This window comes from Mustela nivalis, assembly GCF_964662115.1.
Source record: "Mustela nivalis genome assembly, contig: HAP1_SCAFFOLD_164, whole genome shotgun sequence".
Classification (NCBI taxonomy): domain Eukaryota; kingdom Metazoa; phylum Chordata; class Mammalia; order Carnivora; family Mustelidae; genus Mustela; species Mustela nivalis.
In genome coordinates, this window is record NW_028136461.1 from 893,512 (window position 1) to 913,511 (window position 20,000).

At 35.8% G+C, this 20,000-nt stretch overlaps 1 pseudogene across 1 annotated transcript in view; it reads left to right on the forward strand.

Annotated features, from left to right (window-relative positions):
* LOC309857007 (small ribosomal subunit protein uS5 pseudogene) overlaps positions 1–20,000 on the forward strand; it is a 356,723-nt pseudogene that overhangs the window by 65,371 nt on the left and 271,352 nt on the right. The window lies entirely within an intron of this gene.

Consider the following 20,000-nt stretch of genomic DNA (forward strand, 5'->3'; position numbering starts at 1 on the left):
CAGGCTGGTTGTAGGCAGTTTAGGCAGACCCCTAAGAGAGGCCTACTTTGGGCAGGTGGTGTTGGAGGAGGCCATTGGGCTGGACAAAGACAAATCCAACCATTTGACTAAAGTGTCTGTGAAGATGTTGAAGTCAGATGCAGCAGAGAAAGACCTGTCAAACCTAATCTCAGAAATGGAGATGATGAAGATGATTGGACAGCACAAGGACACCATCAACCTGCTGGGTCCTGCACACAGGATGGTCCTTCGTACACTATCATGGAATATGCCTCCAAAGACAACATACAGGAGTACCTGCAGGCCCAGAGGCCTCCTGACCTGGAGTACTGTTACAATATCAGCCACAATGCAGCAGAGCAACTCTCCTCCAAGCACCCGGTATCCTGTGCCTACCAGGTAGCCTGAGGCATGGAGTACCTTGCCTCCAAGAAGTGCATACACCAAGACCTGGCCACCAGGGAAGTGCTGGTGACAAAGGACAACATGATGAAGATCTCAGACTTCAGCCTTGCCAGAGATATCACCACATCAATTACTATAAAATGAGAACCAATAGTGGACTGCCTGTGAACTGGATGGTCTCTAAGGCCATGTTTGACCAGATCTACATCCACCAGAGTGACTTCTGGTCTTTTGGGGTGATCCTGTGCAAAATTTTCACTCTGGAAGCCTCCCATATCCTGGAGTGCCTGTGGAGGTGGTTTTTAAGCTGCTGAAGGAGTCATTTGATGGATAAGCCAATAAGTGCACCAGAGAGTTATACACAATAATGAGGGGTGGCTGGCATGTGGTACCTTCAAGCTGCTGGTAGAAGACCTGGATCATACTGTGTCCTTGACCTCCAACCAGGAGTAACCGGACCTGTCCTTGGCCCTGGAACAATACTGTCTATGCTTTCCCAACACCCAAAACTTCACCTGCTCCTCAGAGAAGAATTCCACCTTCTCTCATGTGCCGTTGCCCAAGGAGGCCTATCTGCCCTGACACCCAGCCCAGCTTGCCAATGGTGGACTCAAATGACTAGTATCCCTATTACTCCTGTCCAGATTCCGTCATAAGCTGTAACCCTTACCCCTCACCCTCCCTGCAAGACTCACTGCCTTCTCCTTTGTCCCTTTCCTACTGGCAGGAGCCAGCTGCCTACCTGAGGCCTTCACCCCTTGAAGTTCACCTCTCTTCCCCTTCCTCTTCCTCCTCCTTACAACCTGCTCATGAAAGAAAGGAACAGAGAGGCAGGTACTTGCTCGTGGCTACTTCCTTCCCTCCCATATGTTGGACCAAGACCCCTCCCTGTCATCTGGTACTGCCTAGATGTCGAGGGAGTTGGAGATGAGGCATGCCAGTGAAAGCTGTCAGAGCTTTCCTGTTTTGGTTTTGTCTGCTTAGCATAACATGTAAGACTGAGTTCTGGTGGCAGGGACCTAGTCCTTGGGGCTATAGCACTAGCGAGGGGAGGTCAACTGCTCTGGGCCTTGGCTAAGAGCAAGCCCTGCTCCAGAGATATGGTGCCAAGGGCTTATTAATTTTGATACTAATTTGCTTTGCTGACCAAATACCTGGTATCAAAAGATGGGAAGGCAAAGACTGGAAGCAGTGTTGTGACCATGGGGTCCAGCCCCAAACTATGAAGAAAACACAAAGTGTATAAATCTGAGTAAGTATATATTTACACACCTTTTTAAATAGGTTGTTATCAAAGATTTAATCAATGGGTAATATGCTCCTCGTGGCTGGGAAGCATCAGTTGCCATATATTAAAAACAAAGAAAAGAGGTGTCTGGGTGGCTTCCTCCAAGAAGTGTCCCTTCTTTTCAGGTCATGATCCCAGGGTCCTGGGATGGAGCCCCACATCAGGCTCTCTGCTCAGTGGGAAACCTGCTTCTCCTTTTCCCTCTGCCCTGCTTATAGTTCCTCTTCCTGTCTCTCTGTCTGTCAAATAAATAAAATATTTAAAAAAAAACAAGAAAGAAACAAAATGTTTTTAAAAGGTCTTTTTTTTTTTTTTAATTTTCTAGGGGTGCCTGGATGACTTAGTTGTTTAAGCAGATGTTTGCCTTTGGCTGAGGTCATGATTCCAGTGTACAGGGATCCAGCCCTGCATGGGACTACTTGCACCCCAAGGAGCTTGCTTCTTCCTCTCCCTTTGCACATGATTCCCCCTGTTTGTGTGCTTCTTCTCTCTCTCTCTCTCTCTCTTGCTGTCAATAAATAAAATAAAATCTTTTACTAAATAAATAAATAAATAAATAAATAAATTTCTAAACCTACTTTCAGTTTAAGTCCCTTAACAAAAATTGCTACTGCTTCATTAAAAAAAAAAAAAAAGATAATTTAGAAAGATGCTTCCAGAGTTAAAAAGTTGTTTTGTTTCTTTGTCAGGATTCAATATAGAAGTGCTTTAAAAAGTAAAAGAAAAAATATGCTATATTAACTCTAATCATACTATAACTTTGGTGGTTATATGAAGATAATGAAAAGTGATTTTAAAGCAAATTTCATTATCAGACATAAAGATCAACTCAAAATTACAGAAGAGTAAAAGGATGAATTCATCAGGGAGTGTAAAAATTCTTTTTTTTAAAAGATTTTATTTATTTATTTGACAGAGAGAGATCAGAAGTAGGCAGAGAGGCAGGCAGAGAGAGAGAGAGGAGGAGGAAGCAGGCTCCCTGCTGAGCAGAGAGCCCTATTCGGGACTCGATCCCAGGACCCTGAGATTATGACCTGAGCTAAAGGCAGCGGCCTAACCCACTGAGCCACCCAGGCGCCCCAGGAGTATAATAATTCTTGACTTTTAATAAGTAACAACAGATTTGGGGATATATAGGGAAAAACTAAGAACAAAAATCATAACTTCTACCTTGGATGACAAATGGAAAATAATTTCAACACCCTTATTTTAAAATTACATAGACAAATGGTCATCATATTGGTAAGATATGTAAGACTTGAACAAAATGATCAACTAACTAGATATGCTTGATATTACATTACAGTAACGGAACTAACTGAGGTCAGTCTTTGGTGAATCACAGAAACAGGTGGAGTTGTCAAACAAAGGAATCTTTGTTTACAACATACAAGGAGTTCACAGGGAATAAGTTCCAAAGCCTTGACTGTTTGAACAGGAGAGAGATTTTTATTTAGTATTTAAAATGAATACTCAGAAGGGAGAGTTTTATTATCCCATGTATGGTTGGTCATAAGGTTGTGGATGCATGCACATCCACATATGTATTTGTGCAATATGTATTGCATGTTCACCTGAATGAAGCTTGTATTCCACCGAGGGCAGAAACGTCAACGTTAGAATAAAGCAGAGGTAACTGTTGGACAAGGGAAAGGGACTCTGCAGGCTTCAAGAGCAGATAGAAACTAGATGGGGTCTTGGGCTCATTTTCTGGGACAAGGAATGCAAGGCCTTGATTGCTTTTGAAATAGCACTAGGAGTTTTACCACTGATTTATTGTCTCAATAGCTTAGGCTATTTCCTGGTCTGGTGGTGACTGTTAGTTTTCCCATTGCCTTGTTCCCTCAAAATCCTTAAGGAGTGAGGTTTTTGCATTTCTTTTTAAGAACCTCCCAGGAAGTTTTGGAAGAAGTGTGCTTGGGCAAGTACACAGGTGGGGTATAGATCATTGAAAATAGCTGGGGACAAAAAATGACTTTTCTTATGTCAGGAAAACTATATCTCTTCTTTAATTTTCTAGGAACCTCTAACTCTTTCTGCTGATGTTACCAGCAGGCATCTGAGATATTACTGATTGTTCTCTTGAACCTAAGGAAAAAGAAATGTAGAAAGCAAAAGACAAAACTTTAAAATCTATCCTCCAACTCATCAATTCACTGCAGCCACCTCTTTGTCTTTCCCTTTCTCTTTTTCTCTCTTTCTCTTTCTCTCTCACTTTCTCTCTCACATACGCACAACACACGCAAATCAACTTAAAACAATTTTTAATTTTCCCTATTCCATTTTAATATACTTGAGGCATGATCATTTTCTTAGTAAATACAAGGAAAAAAAATCTAGGATTCCATCATTCTGTGTGATTAAAGTATTGAGGAATTTACTTCCAATAGCACTTATAAAAACATATTTTATTTATGTAATATTATATAATCAGGTGCCTGCATTTTTCTTATTCTCTAACTAGTGTTATTTGGCAATTAATATTTTGTCAATCAATATTCCCCTATACCTGAATGTGTGGGCAGTGAGAGATGAGTTAGAGGCAAGGATGGTGAACACTCCCAACAACTGAAGACTACATATATCTTAAGCCATGATTTTCTTTGCAAAGGTCAACATTGATAATGTTGTAGTCATACCTCCGTGTACCAGGAAAGAAGTAGCATATTTCTTGAAAGACACAGCTATCAAAGCTCCATTGAGAAACCGTAAAGATGGAGATGGGATTTGCAAATTAAATATCTGATAATGGACATCTACTCTGATTATTTAAAAATGAATAAAAATAAAAAACCTTACTAATAACCAAACAGAGTATCCAATTTTACATGTGAAGGAAATAATGGAAGAGACATGTCACCAAAAGTATATGGATGGCTTATAGGCACATGGCCAATTTCTCAACATTTAAACATTAAAGAAATACAAATTAAAATCATAATGAGACATGCTTACATATCTATTAGAATGGCTAAAATTATAAAGGCTAATTGTACTTGGTCTGAGCTAGATTGAGAAGCAACAAAAAATCTAAACTGTTGTTGGCATATATCATGATACAACCACTTTGGAAAATAGTTTCAAAATTTTTTTAAATGAAAAATATGTTGCAGTTACACAAATAGCCATTTTATTCTAGGCATTTAACCAAGAAAAACAAACCCTATGTTCATACAAGGACTTGTATATGAATTTCATAGCAGCTTTATTTTTAAGAATTGAAAACAGTGGAAATGTTCATCAATGTCCATCAATAGAGCAAAGACAATTGGAGAATCTCAAAGTAATGATGCTGAGAAAAGAAAATCCAGGCAATGAATAGTATATACTGTGTGATTCCATGACTACAAAAAATCTAAAATACAAATTTATATATAGTCACAGTCATCAAATATATGGTGTGATTTTAGTGCCTTCTTCTGTGCTCCCATAGCTTCCTACACTTGAATCTCCGAGCATTTCTTACACCATGTGAAAATATGAACTCTTTCTCTTTATTCTGTCTTACTAGAATAAGAATCCTTGAAAGTTTATGGACATTTGAACTCTCAGTTATTAGCAAAAATTCTATCACACAGTAAGTTTCCAAATATAAAAGCCAGAGTTTTACAATGACTTCTAAGCTTTACATGATCTAGCCACTCATTTAACCTCTGTGACCTCTTTCCCTGCTACTCTTCAGTCACTCACAATGGCCTCCTTGCTATTCCTCAGATATGCCAGGCATGATCCAACCTTATGGCCTTCAAGATAGCCAATTCCTTTGTCTGGAGTGACCTTATTGCTGATAGTTCTGCGCAAATTCATCACCTTTCCATACATTTGTTCAATTGTCAGCTTCATTGTAACTGCCCTGATCTTTCTATTAAAAATTTTAACTCCCCATCCCCTGCCTAGCAACCTTGATTTTTCTCACCCTGATCGAATTTTTCTTTTTCCCCATTGTACTCTTCCTTTTTGAATGCACTATGCCATTTTTATTAAGGTTTATAGCTTTGAATTGTCTCACCCATTAAAATAAAAGTTCTACAAAGCCAAGTATTTCATTTACCAGTGTAGTCTGAAGTAATATCTGCCATATAATAGTTCAGTACACAACTGGTAAATTTCAAAATAAATTAATGTTGAGAGTATACTGAATTTCATAAGTCATTTCAATATTTTTTTCCAAAAAAATAAACTACGTAAAACATACCTTAAATTTACTTTCAAAATATTTTATAGCATATAATGGACAATATACATAAGCCTTAAAGAAACAATCCTATAATTAACCATTTCATACCTACTTAAAAACTGCATAATACCACACTCTTAGATCCTCTTTGAATGCTCTAAAATAACCCTTCAAAGGAAATACATTTTTAAAAATCACAGATTTGGGGCACCTGGGTGGCTCAGTGGGTTAAGCCGCTGCCTTCGGCTCAGGTCATGATCTCAGGGTCCTGGGATCGAGTCCCGCATCGTGCTCTCTGCTCAGCAGGGAGCCTGCTTCCTCCTCTCTCTCTGCCTGCCTCTCTGCCTACTTGTGATCTCTCTCTGTCAAATAAATAAATAAAATCTTTAAAAATAAAAATAAAAATAAAAATAAAAATCACAGATTTTTTGGCAAATAATTTAATCAAATAAAAGTTTCATTCATCTATGTAGATCATAATAAATGTTTTTAATAAGCATGAAATTATAACTCTGAAGTGTGCTAAAATGAAACCACCTGCTAAGGGTGAGAGAACAAAAATAAACATCCTTTTTCCAAATAAGAGGAATTTATTACCTTTGAATCAAAGCATGTGGATTTGTTTTAACTGGCAATAAAGCAATATGGAGACACAAACCATAGAAAGTCATATTTTAGATTTCCAAAAGACTTCTAAGTGAAGAGTATACATTTTTTAATTGCTACATAATGCTACATAATGACAAGATGACAGGTTGTGACAAATAGCATTTTAAAAGCTCTACTCATAATGGAACGGAAGATGTCATTTCCCTATAATTTTATATATGTCTTTAATTTACTATATCTGGATACAACATATTACCAAACAGATGTTCATCAAAGACTAAATCATTTTTAATGGAACATAATAATTTGAACCTACATCTATTAATCATTTTTTTCGATCTAACATTTATAGTCTCGCTAAACATTTTATCAGTTGTTGACAAAATTCAAAATAAATAGGATAAAAAGTCGTGTTTGGGGGCGCCTGGGTGGCTCAGTGGGTTAAGCCGCTGCCTTCGGCTCAGGTCATGATCTCAGGGTCCTGGGATCGAGTCCCGCATCGGGCTCTCTGCTCAGCAGGGAGCCTGCTTCCTCCTCTCTCTCTGCCTGCCTCTCTGCCTACTTGTGATCTCTCTCTGTCAAATAAATAAATAAAATCTTTAAAAAAAAAAGTCGTGTTTGGAAAAGTAGATTTCTTTTCAAATTGGCATTTAAATGAAAATATTTGCTGATATTTTTAAAACTTTAAATGTAATTTTATATATATCTGACCTATCAGATGATATAAAATTTTTGGAGAAAATATGACATATTTTTTTATCTTGGTTGAAGGTATTAATAAAGAGCAACTGTTTGTATTATTTGTATTGTGATATCTTAGTTAATAAACATGAATAACTGGTATAAAATATGTTTTTTTAAAAATTTTATTTATTTACTTGACAGAGATCATAGGAAAGCAGAGAGGCAGCCAGAGAGAGAGGAATGGAAGCATGCTCCCAGCTGAGAAGAGAGCCCACTGTGGGACTCAATCCCAGGAACCTGGAATCATGACCTGAGCCGAAGGCAGAGATTTTAACCCACTGAGCCACCCAGGCGCCCTAAAATATGTTTTTTTTTTTAATATAGAAGTATAGTTCTTGCCAAAATATGGAACTAGCTGGAACTGAATGCCTCCTTCAAAGTCAGCTCTGGAGAAATTATGCAAGTGTAATATGGAACTATTTCAGATATTAACCAAAAACAAAGAAATGATGATAAACGCCTTAAAATACTCAAAGTTGCCCTTGACTGGTATGTTTCAAGCTCTATTCCTGGTTTGAAGACAGGTTTTAACAGGCCTGTCACTGTAGAAATCCGCTGGATGTTTAGAGGCTATCAGAACTGTACAAAACCTTGAAGGGGTAAAGACTTGAAAATTCTTTAGAGAGATTAGCTCCCTAAGGCATTATTCCTCCACACATTTTCCTCCAATCAATTAAGACTGATGGATGAGGGGCACCTGAGTGGCTCTCTCATCATGTGGGTGGTGGGTTAAGCCTCTGCCTTCATCTCAAGTCATGGTCTCTGGGTCCTGGGATCCAGCCCCACATCGGGCACTGCTCAAAAGGAAGCCTGCTTCCCTCCCTGCTTGCCTGCCTCTCTGCTTACTTGTGATCTCTCTCTCTCTCGCTCTCTTTCTCTCTCTCTGTGTCCAATAAATAAATAAAATCTTTTAAAAAAGGCTGATGGATGATAAATTATGAAAACTGCTCCCTCCAAATGATGCTTCTTCATAAGGATTTAAGAATTTAAAATTGAAACTTGACCGTAGGATTTATCTTATAGAATAACATCAAGTGAAGGCAGTTATTATTAGTTCTGAAGTATTGGTGATTCTGAATTCTTGGCCTCATTAGTAAATTTATTTTTAAATTCTCCCATGGAGTGGTGATTGGCCTTCAGTCTTTCATTGATATACATCATTGGGTCAAATGAGATGTGTGTGCCCAGAACTATATATAATCTTTTTTGTATTTCACTGGAGATGGCATTTCTGAGTTTTGTTCAATTGAATTTGAAAAAATGTTTTAATAGTCACTTCTAGAGTTGGCCCTGGACAATATCTTCCTTTTTTTCTCTTCTCGATTCTCTGAAAAACCCTGACCAATTCACATTATCACAGTGATATCACATTTCAAGTTTTTCCAAACACTATACCTGCAAAATAGAAGGAAGCTACTCAGAATGGAATACTATTGTGAATGATTGAGAAAGAAAACATTATTATAATTAAGCTACCAGGTTTCAATGTATTTTATTGTTGCTTAGGAAATCCTAGCATACCCAGACTTTACAGAGATTTGATGATCCTAAGAAGAGCTGAACTTATGGACCAAAATAACTATGCACATAAAAAGTACAATTACTTACCTAAAAAATATGATGTGGTTAACTTTATATGCCAATCCAAGTGTTATTGGAACAGGAATTTAAAAAATAGCTTAGGGGCGCCTAGGTGGCGCAGTGGATTAAGCCACTGCCTTCAGCTCAGGTTATAATCTCAGGGTCCTGGGATCAAGTCCTGCATCAGGCTCTCTGCTCAGCAGGGAGTCTGCTTCCCTCTCTCTCTCTCTCTCTCTCTCTGCTTGCCCTCCGTCTACTTGTGATCTCTCTCTGTCAAATAAATAAATAAATAAAAACTTAAAAAAAAAAAGAATGACTGTACTTTTAAAAAATAGCTTAAAAGCGGCGCCTGGGTGGCTCAGTGGGTTAAGCCGCTGCCTTCCGTTCAGGTCATGATCTCAGAGTCCTGAATCAAGCCCCACAACGGGCTTTCTGCTCAGCAGGTAGCCTGCTTCCCTTCCTCTCTTTCTGCCCGCCTCTCTGCCTACTTGTGATCTCTCACTGTCAAATAAATAAATAAAATATTTTTAAAAATAGCTTAAAAGTATATGATAAAATAATGATATACATATACAAGGAAAAGAAAGATACTATACTGTGAATATAAATTAAGTGAAAATTGTTGAAATAAAGAATACAATAAATGGAGACTAAGATGAATATAGCTGTAAAATGAATAAATGAGTTGGGAAAAACAAACAAACAAATTAATGACTTCTGCCCAAATACAGCAGAAGAGAAAAAAAAATAAAGAAAATATTTAAATAAGTACTGAGATAAATTTTGGAGAATTAAAGAAAGATAAAAGATACCAGACTTAAAATGATGCCAAACATGAGATATCAGAAACAAAACAAAACAAAAACTACACACACAAAAAACCACTCGTATACATTATGGTGAGTTTTAAGAATATCAAAAACAGAGAAGAGCATAAATGATGCCCAAGAGAAGAACAGATCACCTAAAATGTACAAGAATAATACTGACAGCACAATTCTCAATAGTAATAGCATATAAAGAGACAGCTGGGAGTTTTTATAGATGGAAAAGATATTTGAAACTAGGTATTATACATCAATCCAAATTATTGATTAAATTTGAGAGCACAGTAAAAATACAATGAAGCATGTTAGGTCTTAGAACATTTATCACACAGAGACACACATTTTGGAAAACTTCCTTGGAAGACAGCTCAATTTAGATCGAGAAAACAGAATTATGTACTCAAAGGCACATTTTGAAGGAAGGATTGAATATAGTCTGCACTGCAAATATTCTTTAATCGTATGTTCTGAATTTCCTAAATTTAAGAAGTATTTGTTCAAATATTTACCTTTAAATAAATCCTAGGAGACTTTTTCTTGGATTCTGGCAAATCAGTCCATTTGGATACAAATCTTTTTGTCACTGATGGAAATTTTGATAGCCCTTAACTGTGGAATGCCTAATGTATTGTTACAGCAATTGTGATTTGCCAATACATGGGTGATGTGTGTGTGTTGTGTGTGTTTATTTTTATTTTTGATGGTTTAACTCTTCTATGAGATTTTTAAGTAGACATGATTTTAATAAATTATGATTTGTTGAAATTTATCTGAGGTCATATATAATAAAATGAAATTTGTGTGAACTAAAGAAGTGCATCTCCATTTTTTTTTGTTTCAAGAGTAGACTGGTCTTTAAAAATTGTCCAAAGAAGTACATTATATTCATTATTAAATTTGATAATATACAATAAAGTATTTATGGTCATATTGGACCATATCAAATTCTACTATTAATTCATATTAATAATTACCATAAGAGGAAAAAGGGATATTTTTCAAAATAATAAAAAATTAGCATATTTTTCAGAATATGATATAGTGTTATTCACTGAACTGAGGGAACAAATGTCAAAGTCTAACACAGTTTACAGAATGTTTTAACATAAATTGAAATTTAAATCTGACCAAATTTCACAGTTTTAAGTAAAATGATAGCACTTTATATCCTTGAAAAGTGGTAAGTGACCCAAAACATGGCTTAGAAAAACAAATTTAACACTACACTAGTCTGAGATGGTTAAGTTATGGTACAACTTGCCATTGTGTATCATCAAATGGTATATTTTTTTCTTTTGGGCTTGTCATTATATTTTATTTTAGCCATTCTGGTAAGTGTGTAGTGATATCTCAGTGTCATTTTAATTGCATTTCCTTGATGTCTAATTATGTCAAAATATATTACTTTGATGTTTAATGCTCTGAGCTTTCTCAGTTCAAGACCATGAAGCCATTTAGGAAAAATACAGTTGCAGAGGCACTCATAGACCAACTCTTATTTCGAAATAAGAAGAAACATTACTACCCATTCCAACAAAAAATAGATTTGTTATGCAGCAGGGATTTTATAAATTACCTACACAACTTATATAGTAAGATGAAATGGGACAGGCGGCTTCTTGCAGCTATATACAACATCATTTTAATTTCAATTTTCAGTATAATTTTTCCAAGGTATACACAGAATATATATTTAATGTAAATTGTGAACATTTTAAACTCTGTATATGGAAATTAGTCAATTTTAAGTTTATAACAATCAAAATTAACGGAAGTTTATTTTATTTTTTTTTTCTTTTTTCTTTTTTCTTTTTTTTTTAATTTTTATTTTTTATAACCATATATTTTTATACCCAGGGGTACAGGTCTGTGAATCACCAGGTTTACACACTTCACAGCACTCTTTAAATTAGTTAGCTTTCTCTGCATTGCAAGACAGAATAATCAAGAATTGGTAAGAAAAAAGTAATCTCTGTAAAATTACCGGGGGTGCATTATAAAGTGTTCAGTAACCGATCAAACTCACAATTTGGATTGAATGGCAAGTGATTTTTGAAATCTGGAACTCATTGTCAATTTTTTTTTTCTTCATTGTGTCTTAATAAATTACTGTGTTCATTTGCATGGAAGTGAAGAAAAATGCATGACATTTCATCTCAACACTAACACCTTTAACTGGCAACTCTGAATGTACTTTACAGCAGTGTAACAAAGTAAAGATCAATGATGTTTCATGAAATATTTGTTATAATTCTCAAGGAGATAGGGAGTTTGTGCAAAAATGCAAATCACTTTGCGACTAAACACATTGTTTATTTCAGCTAATTTTAAGAAAATATGCTGAGAATCTCTCAAAAAAGGAAGCAATGATTTAGGTTTGCCTTCAAAATCCTTATCTAATCCTGAACCAACAGCACATAGTTCAAAGAGCAACTAATTTGAGTAGCTCCAATTTACACATTTCCTAACAATGCTTAATTTAGTGGAATTTCTGTCCAATTATGGTAATTTGATGTAATGAAAGACAAAAGTTCAAAAAGATCATCCTTAATTTATATAGATGCCAAACTCTGCATTTTCTGAATGACGCCCAGGAACGTATTTTCAAAAACAAACAAACAATGCCAGAACCACTATTAGGTCATCTCTAGGCAGAAAGTGACTCAGAGCTTACATTACTCTCTCCCTGAAAGTATACTGTAGGCACTGAAACTACTACCCTGAGTCTGTGCTATCAAATTCCTTAAGTTAGAAAGTTTTAAAACCCGTCTGTGTGGGAGTATTTCATTTACAGATAGAGATTTGGTTGTTTATACATTTTCATACTTGATTTTTAGGATGTAATAACTATGTTTTAAAATTCATGGTGGTTTTGAATACTGTTGGATAATTGAGCTAAAATGGTATATCCATTCCTCCTAGGAAACAGAAATTATAGAAAGGTAGTGCTTTTCAAATCTGACATCTTTGAGTCATTGCAGTTTCATATAAATGCAATAGGAAAAGTGTCATTCATGTTTATGATATTTTCTATAAATAAATTAGAATGTACTGGAGGCCTGATATAAAGTGGGATGCCTAAACTTCAGTAAGATCTTGTTTTCAATTCAAAATAAATTTTATTTTTTATTTTTTTATAATGTCCCTCAATTTCAGATAAGCACCCCCATAAGGTGGACTCCGTTTTTTTTAAGATTTTATTTATTTTATTTGACAGATAGAGATCACAAGTAGGCAGAGAGGCAGGCAGAGAGAGAGGGAAGAGGAAGCAGGCTCCCTGCTAGGCAGAGAGCCCGATGCGGGGCTCGATCCCAGGACCCTGGGATCATGACCTGAGCCAAAGGCAGAGGCTTTAACCCACTGAGCCACCCAGGCGCCCCCAAAATAAATTTTAAATTGAATTATGCACCTCTAAGTTCAGAGACAATAAACATCAACCAACACAATTAATAAGTTCTATTTCTTGAAATTTCGGGAACATTGATAGTCTCATCTCCTGGAAGAACAACAGCTAAAATTTTTGGTCATGGATTCTTGCTAAAATATCACTTTCCCAAAAAAAAGTAATGTTAGGAATTTTCATTGATTGTTATTGATCATGAAGAATATAACAACCACGATAAAAAGAGTAGGAAAAACATGATATCTCATCTGTAAGGGCATGTGGAAAGTAGGAAATGCTAATAAAAATACTACCATTATTTCCTAAGTTAACATAATATAACAGAACAAAAATATTTCAAAACAATGTTTTCTTTTTTTTTAAGATTTTATTTATTTATTTGACAGAGAGAGATCACAAGTAGGCAGAGAGGCAGGCAGAAAGAGAGGAGGAAGCAGGCACCCTGCTGAGCAGAGAGTCCAATGTGGGACTCGATCCCAGGACTCTGAGATTATGACCTGAGCCGAAGGCAGCGGCTTAACCCACTGAGCCACCCAGGCGCCCCCATAACAATATTTTCTAGGCTCATTCTGATAACTCTTTTCTACATTCAAATTTAAAGGTTGAGGCATGTGATATATATTACACAAAAAACATCCCAAGGAATTCGTTAAAAAAAAACTTTAATAAAGAACAAATCCAAAGGAATTTCTTTTCTAATTTAATTAACAAATTATGAATCGTCTTACCTATTTCATCACAGTGTATCAGGCACCAATAATATTTTTTAATCGTCACACCTGATGCAATAGTTATCATCTTTCAGACATACTGATCACGAACAAGCAAATAAACAAGAGCACCGTAGCTTAAGATCTACCTGCATAAATATAGGCTACTTCAGACAATCTCTTCACCACAACATAGAAATGAATAGAAATCATACATGCTCTGTATGGACATACAGATGAGATAGAAGGGGATGGATGTTAATATATGCAGAATCTTTATTAATTACATTGTAAACCATAATATGGAAAAACAGAATACAATTTTAGAAATACCCAGGTCACCATCATTGTTTTATTTTTATATGTGTAGATAAGGAGTTTAATAAACAATCCATGACTATTCAACTCCTTATATTTTGAAAATTTTAGTAAAAGTAACAAACCTAGCACCTAGAAAATTATACTTATCTGCAACATACAGCTTTGCCAGCATGGTAGAGGAAAAGCAAAACAAAATAAGTAAGAAAAGTTTAACATTTCACAAGAGATTTGCTTTTATTTTTTATTTATTATTTTTTATTTTTCATTAATTATTTACTTCTATTTTCTAATTTATTTTAATGAAAATGTCATGACCATAACATAAGAGCAGAATAAAACCAAATGAGAAATTATTTTTTCATAAGTTAAAATAAACTAGCTTGGTGATTAATTCAAAATATATTACAAACTTCAGTGTTCTTGAAGTAAGTATCACTGCATAAACAAATGAGTCAGGAGTCATAAACTAATGATGATTCTAAATGTTATTTAGAGAGACATTCTGTACTTAATATATTTCAAATATTCTACACAAGGCAAAGTGGATCCAAGTAATCTGTAGGCAAAATAAGATTTTAGAGTAGTATATATTTCCAACAGTACTTATAAAATATTACCTTTATGTAAGGCATCATCCTGGACTTTGTGGAAAACACACAAAGGAGTAAGAAGTGGCCCTTCAAGAAACATATACAATATCAAGGTTTAACATGAAGCAGCATGTCTTCTCTAAGTAAAAAAAAAAAAACAAAACATTGTACCAACTGACTTTACTGAAACTTTATATTTATTGCTCTCATTTTAGGTCATAGTGTCCTTCTGCATGCAGGCTGCTATAACGGACATGATATAGACTTAATAGCTTATAAAGAACAGGAATTTATTTCTCACAGTTCTAGAACGGAGAAGTTCAAGATTAAGGAATGGGCAGATCCAGGGAGAGCCCACTTCCTCATAGATGGCTATCTTCTCACTGTAAACGTACATGATGAATGAATCAAGAGAACTCACTGGGGTCTCCTTTAAAAGGACTGTAATCCCACTTATGACCTAATCACCTCCCAAAGGCCCCTAAGTTTTAATACTATCACTTCCAGAGTTAGATTCCATAATATGATTTTGGGAGACATAAACATTCACACCATAGTATATATAAACAAAAAAAGACACAAAAACAACAAACAAAAAAATTATTTTAACTACCTATTATTTTCAACTACATAAACTTTTAATTTGTTTCTATATAATATTAAATAACTCATTTGAGTGATTCACTTATATCCAATGCATCTGAGTGCAAGTAAATTTGCTTACCCAGCATATCCAGAAGCATATTTCTTCAGACTATCCCATTCCCCACCTTACAGGATTTACCACAATTAGAAGACAGGGGATAGAGGATAGATAGATAGATGTATACATAAACACACTTGTACATACCCATATGCATATTTTTTCCTGTTAATGATACTCATGCAAATAAAATTTAAGCTCAAGGAAACCTGTCTTGTGTGTTACTTAATATCCAGTTTTTAGTCAACATCCAAAAACAAATAATCCAATAAAACCATGGATAGAAGACATGAACAAGTGTTTCCCCAAAGCACACATTCAAATGTTCAGTAGATACATGAAAAGATGTCCATCATCATGTATCATCAGGAAATTGCAAAGCAAAACTAGAAAGAGATACCACCTCACACCTGTCAGAATGGCTAAAATCAACACTACAAGAAACAAAAGGTGTTGGAGAGGATGTGAAAAAGTAACACTTGTGGGGGCTGCCTGGGTGGCTCAGTGGGTTAAGCCTCTGCCTTCAGCTCAGGTCATGATCTCAGGGTCCTGGGATCAAGTCCCACATCGGGCTCTCTGCCAGGCATGGAGCCTGCTCCCTCCTCTCTCTCTCTCTACTTGTGATCTCTCTCTGTCAAATGAATAAAATCTTTAAAAAAAAAAGTAACAATTGTGAACTGTTGGTGGTGATGCAAACTGATACAGCCATATTTTAAAACAGTATGGAATTTCCATAAAATTTAAAAATAGAAGTCCTTTGTGATCCAACAATCCTGTTGGTGTGTATTTACCCAATGAATATAAGAAAACTTATTCAAAGGGATGCTAGCACCCCTATGTTTATAGCAGCATTATTTATAAAGCTAAGATATGGAAAGCGCCCAAGTATCCATCAATTGATGAATAAATAAAGAATAAGTGGTATGTATATACAATGGAATATTATCCTGCCATAAAAAAGACTGAAATCTTGCCATTTGCAATAACATGGTTGGAACTAGACAGTATAATGCTAAAAGTGAAATAAGTCAGTCAGAGAAAGACAAATACCTTTACTCATATATGGAATAAAAGAAACAAAACAAACAAGCAAAGGGGAAATAATAAGACATAGAAAGAGAAACAAAGCAAGAAACAGACATTTCATTACGGAGAACAAACTGATGGTTACTTGAGGGGATCTGAAAGGAGTGATGGATTAAATAAGTGATGGTGGTTAATTAGAGCACTTGTCATGATGAGCACTGAGTGCTATATGTTATATTATACACATGAAACTAATACAACCATATATGTTAACTAACTGGATTTCAAATGAAAATTTTTTAAAATCCCAGTTTTTAGCTCACATTCTGGCTTACAAAAGGGATTTAGTCAGGAATTTGGAGATTAGTTAATGAACAAAAAAGTGGTGAACAGGCAGTTGTTAGATAAAATTACTATCCTTTCTGGCATTATCTTATACCTTTTATCTAGAAGTATTTTTAGCACTTTAGACTCTTCCTATTTTATTTTGAGTCATTAAACAAAAATTTCCTCAAAGGACCTTAGACTCCATCCAATTTGAGCAACAGTGTGAGAGAGGAAATGGTGTCAGGAGGAAAAAAAAAAAAAAGATGAATCTACTTTTGTTTACTAGTGAATGCATAGTTCTTCCACAGAAGAAGCTCTAAATGGTCAGGGCTCCAGCTTTATATGTGTTCAGTCATATGTTCAGAAGTAGGTAACACTATCAAAAAATATAAAGCACCTGAGATTATTTTCCCTTATTTGAAAGCTGGTGTATGAGTCTGCCGTAGTTTCTTGGGTGTTGATAGAAGACGCAGACTCATGGTTCAGAAATAATATAGTTTATTATTCACAGCAATAGAGGTAGCCAGAATATTAACAGTATTTGTGTGTGTGTGTGTATTTGTGTGTGTGTGTGTGTGTGTTTGTGTAGGGGTGGGAGTTATATATCAGTTCTGAGCCTCAGTTCCCACAAGAAGAATCAAAACAGAGGCAGATAATATTTGCAAACACAACAGGTTAAGTTAAAAAAAAAGATACTATTTCTGTCTTCCAAGTCTATTCAATACAACCATCTTCAAAGGATGGCCTAGAACAAATAATAAATGCAGAAATGTAAGCAACCAATTGAAAAGTGTCTCCCAAGAAACACACTTTGAGAGTCTTCATTTGACAAAAATACTATAGGATATTACATGGATCAGGTGCATTGAATACTGGAAGGTTAAAATTACAAGGGACCAAATATTTTTAAGCAGTTCTGGCATCCAGTAGAGTTCAAATAGGTTTTATAAGATTGAGGAAAGAAGCCATCAAAACCTGGGCCCAGGGGCCCCTGGGTAGCTCAGTGGGTTAAGCCTCTGCCTTCGGCTCAGGCCATGATCTCAGGATCCTGGGATCAAGCTCGGCATCAGGCTCTCTGTTCAGCAGGGAGCCTGCTTCCCCCCCCACCCTCTGCCTCTTTGCCTACTTGTGGTCTCTGCCTGTCAAATAAATAAATAAAATCTTAAAACAAAGCAAAACAAAACAAAAATCCTGGGCCCAATTTTCCCAAAAGTATGATTCTGATTCTAGTCTCTATGATGTTATCCCTTGAAGACAATGCCTCTAATTGAGTTGAATTAGTTTGCTAAAGAGCATACCCCCATTTGTTGTAGGAGATGAACAATGTGCAAGAGGCAAAATGCCACATGGAAGCCACCTGGTCTTCAGTGGAATATAGAATCAGTTCCTTTGGGATGAATTTGTTCCACATTTGACTTCCCACTTAAGGGAAAATAAGAGTGCCTTCTAATAGATTTTAAATAGGAAATGACAACGGAAGCTTATACAAGATTATAAAATGGGAAATTTCATTTAGATAAGCAATCATTTCAAAGTCACCTTCTTAATATTACAGACTCTTCACATAATCATAATTTTATTTTGGTATTATATGGTAATTTCAAATATAGTAAATATAAAGAATTTACCTCTGTAATTATAGCGAGTCTGGTCATAGTTTAATGGCAACAAAACTTCAATTTATAAGTATGGTCTACCAATTATTAATACATTTGGAAATGGTGTGTCATCTTCACTCCACTTGTCTCACTAAAACAGTGAGCCAAAAAAAGTAGGTCCAAGCTGTTTACTATGGTCAAATGGGTTGCTTTTGCACTTGGTAAAGAAGCAGTCATATTTTGGAAGAAGAAACTGAGGCTATTAATATTTTCAACTTATTTTCAGAAAAGGAAAGAAAGGATAATCTAAGCTAAAGCCAAAATCTTACACAAGGTGGCAGGAGAATGATCTTTTCCCAGATAAAGGGTTTTTCATCTTAGCCATGTTAGGAGGAAGAAGAGATGAGACATTGTGGACTTGACTAACGTTTGTACACTGTTCAAAAAGTTTTCAAAATAATGTGTATTATTTTTCTTCTTTTAGTTGAGACAAAAACAAACAAAGAAACAAAAAACACTAATGAGCTTACTCTTAAAAGGAGGTAAACAAGAAACTAGCAAAGATTGAGTGTTAGGTATTGTCCCCCTCCTTTTTTTTTTAATTATGTTATGTTAGTTACCATACAATACATCATTAGTTTTTGAAGTAGTGTTCCATGATTCATTGTTTGTGTAAAACACCCAATGCCCCATGCAATATGTGCACTCCTTAATACCCATCACCAGGCTCACCCATCCCCACATCCTTCTCATCTTTAAAACCCTCAGTTTGTTTCTTGGAGTCCATAGTTTTTCACGTTTCATTTCCCCTTCCAATACCCCCACTTCATTTTTCCTTTCCTTCTCCTAATGTCCTCCATGCTATTCCTTAGGTTCCACAAATAAGTGAAACCATATGATGATTGACTTTCACTGCTTGACTTATTTCACTTAACATAATCACCTACATTCCCATCCATGTTGATGCAAAAGTTGGGTATTCATCCTTTCTGATGGCTGAGTGATATTCCATTGTATCCATAGATCTCATCTTCTTTATCCATTTGTCTGTTGAAGGGGATCTTGGCTCTTTCAACAGAATGGCTATAGTGGACATTGCTGCTATGAACACTGGGGTGCATATGGCCCTTCTTTCCAGTAAAATAGAGCTAGCCTATGACCTAGCAATTGCACTACTGAGTATTGACCTCAAAGATACAGATGCAGTGAAAAGAATTAGGTATTCTTAAAGCACAAATGCAGGGGATAGAAGTTATGGTACAGAAGAGGGAAGGGCAACCATATGGCAGAGTAGAATAAAGTAGCTCAGGAAGAAATTAGTCATATCCAGATATTGTAAGGCATGTGGGGTTGGCAGGGAGAGCATGAGAAATCATGAGAGAAGAGAGAGAAAATGGACCAGGCAGGAGAGGTTTATAACATTTTAACATCTAAGGTAAGCATATGCAAAGCAGAATAGGGAAAGAAATAAAAGTTCTTATAAGAATCAATACATAAGGAATAACGTGGAGGACACTGGGAGATGGAGAGAAGTGTGCTGGGGGAAATCGGAGGGAGAGACAAACCATGAGAGACTGTGGACTCTGAGAAACAAACTGAGGGTCTTGAAGAGGAGGGTGGCAGGTGGTTGGGTGAGCCCAGTGGTGGGTATTAAGGAGGGAATTTATTACATGAAGCACTGGGTGTGGTGC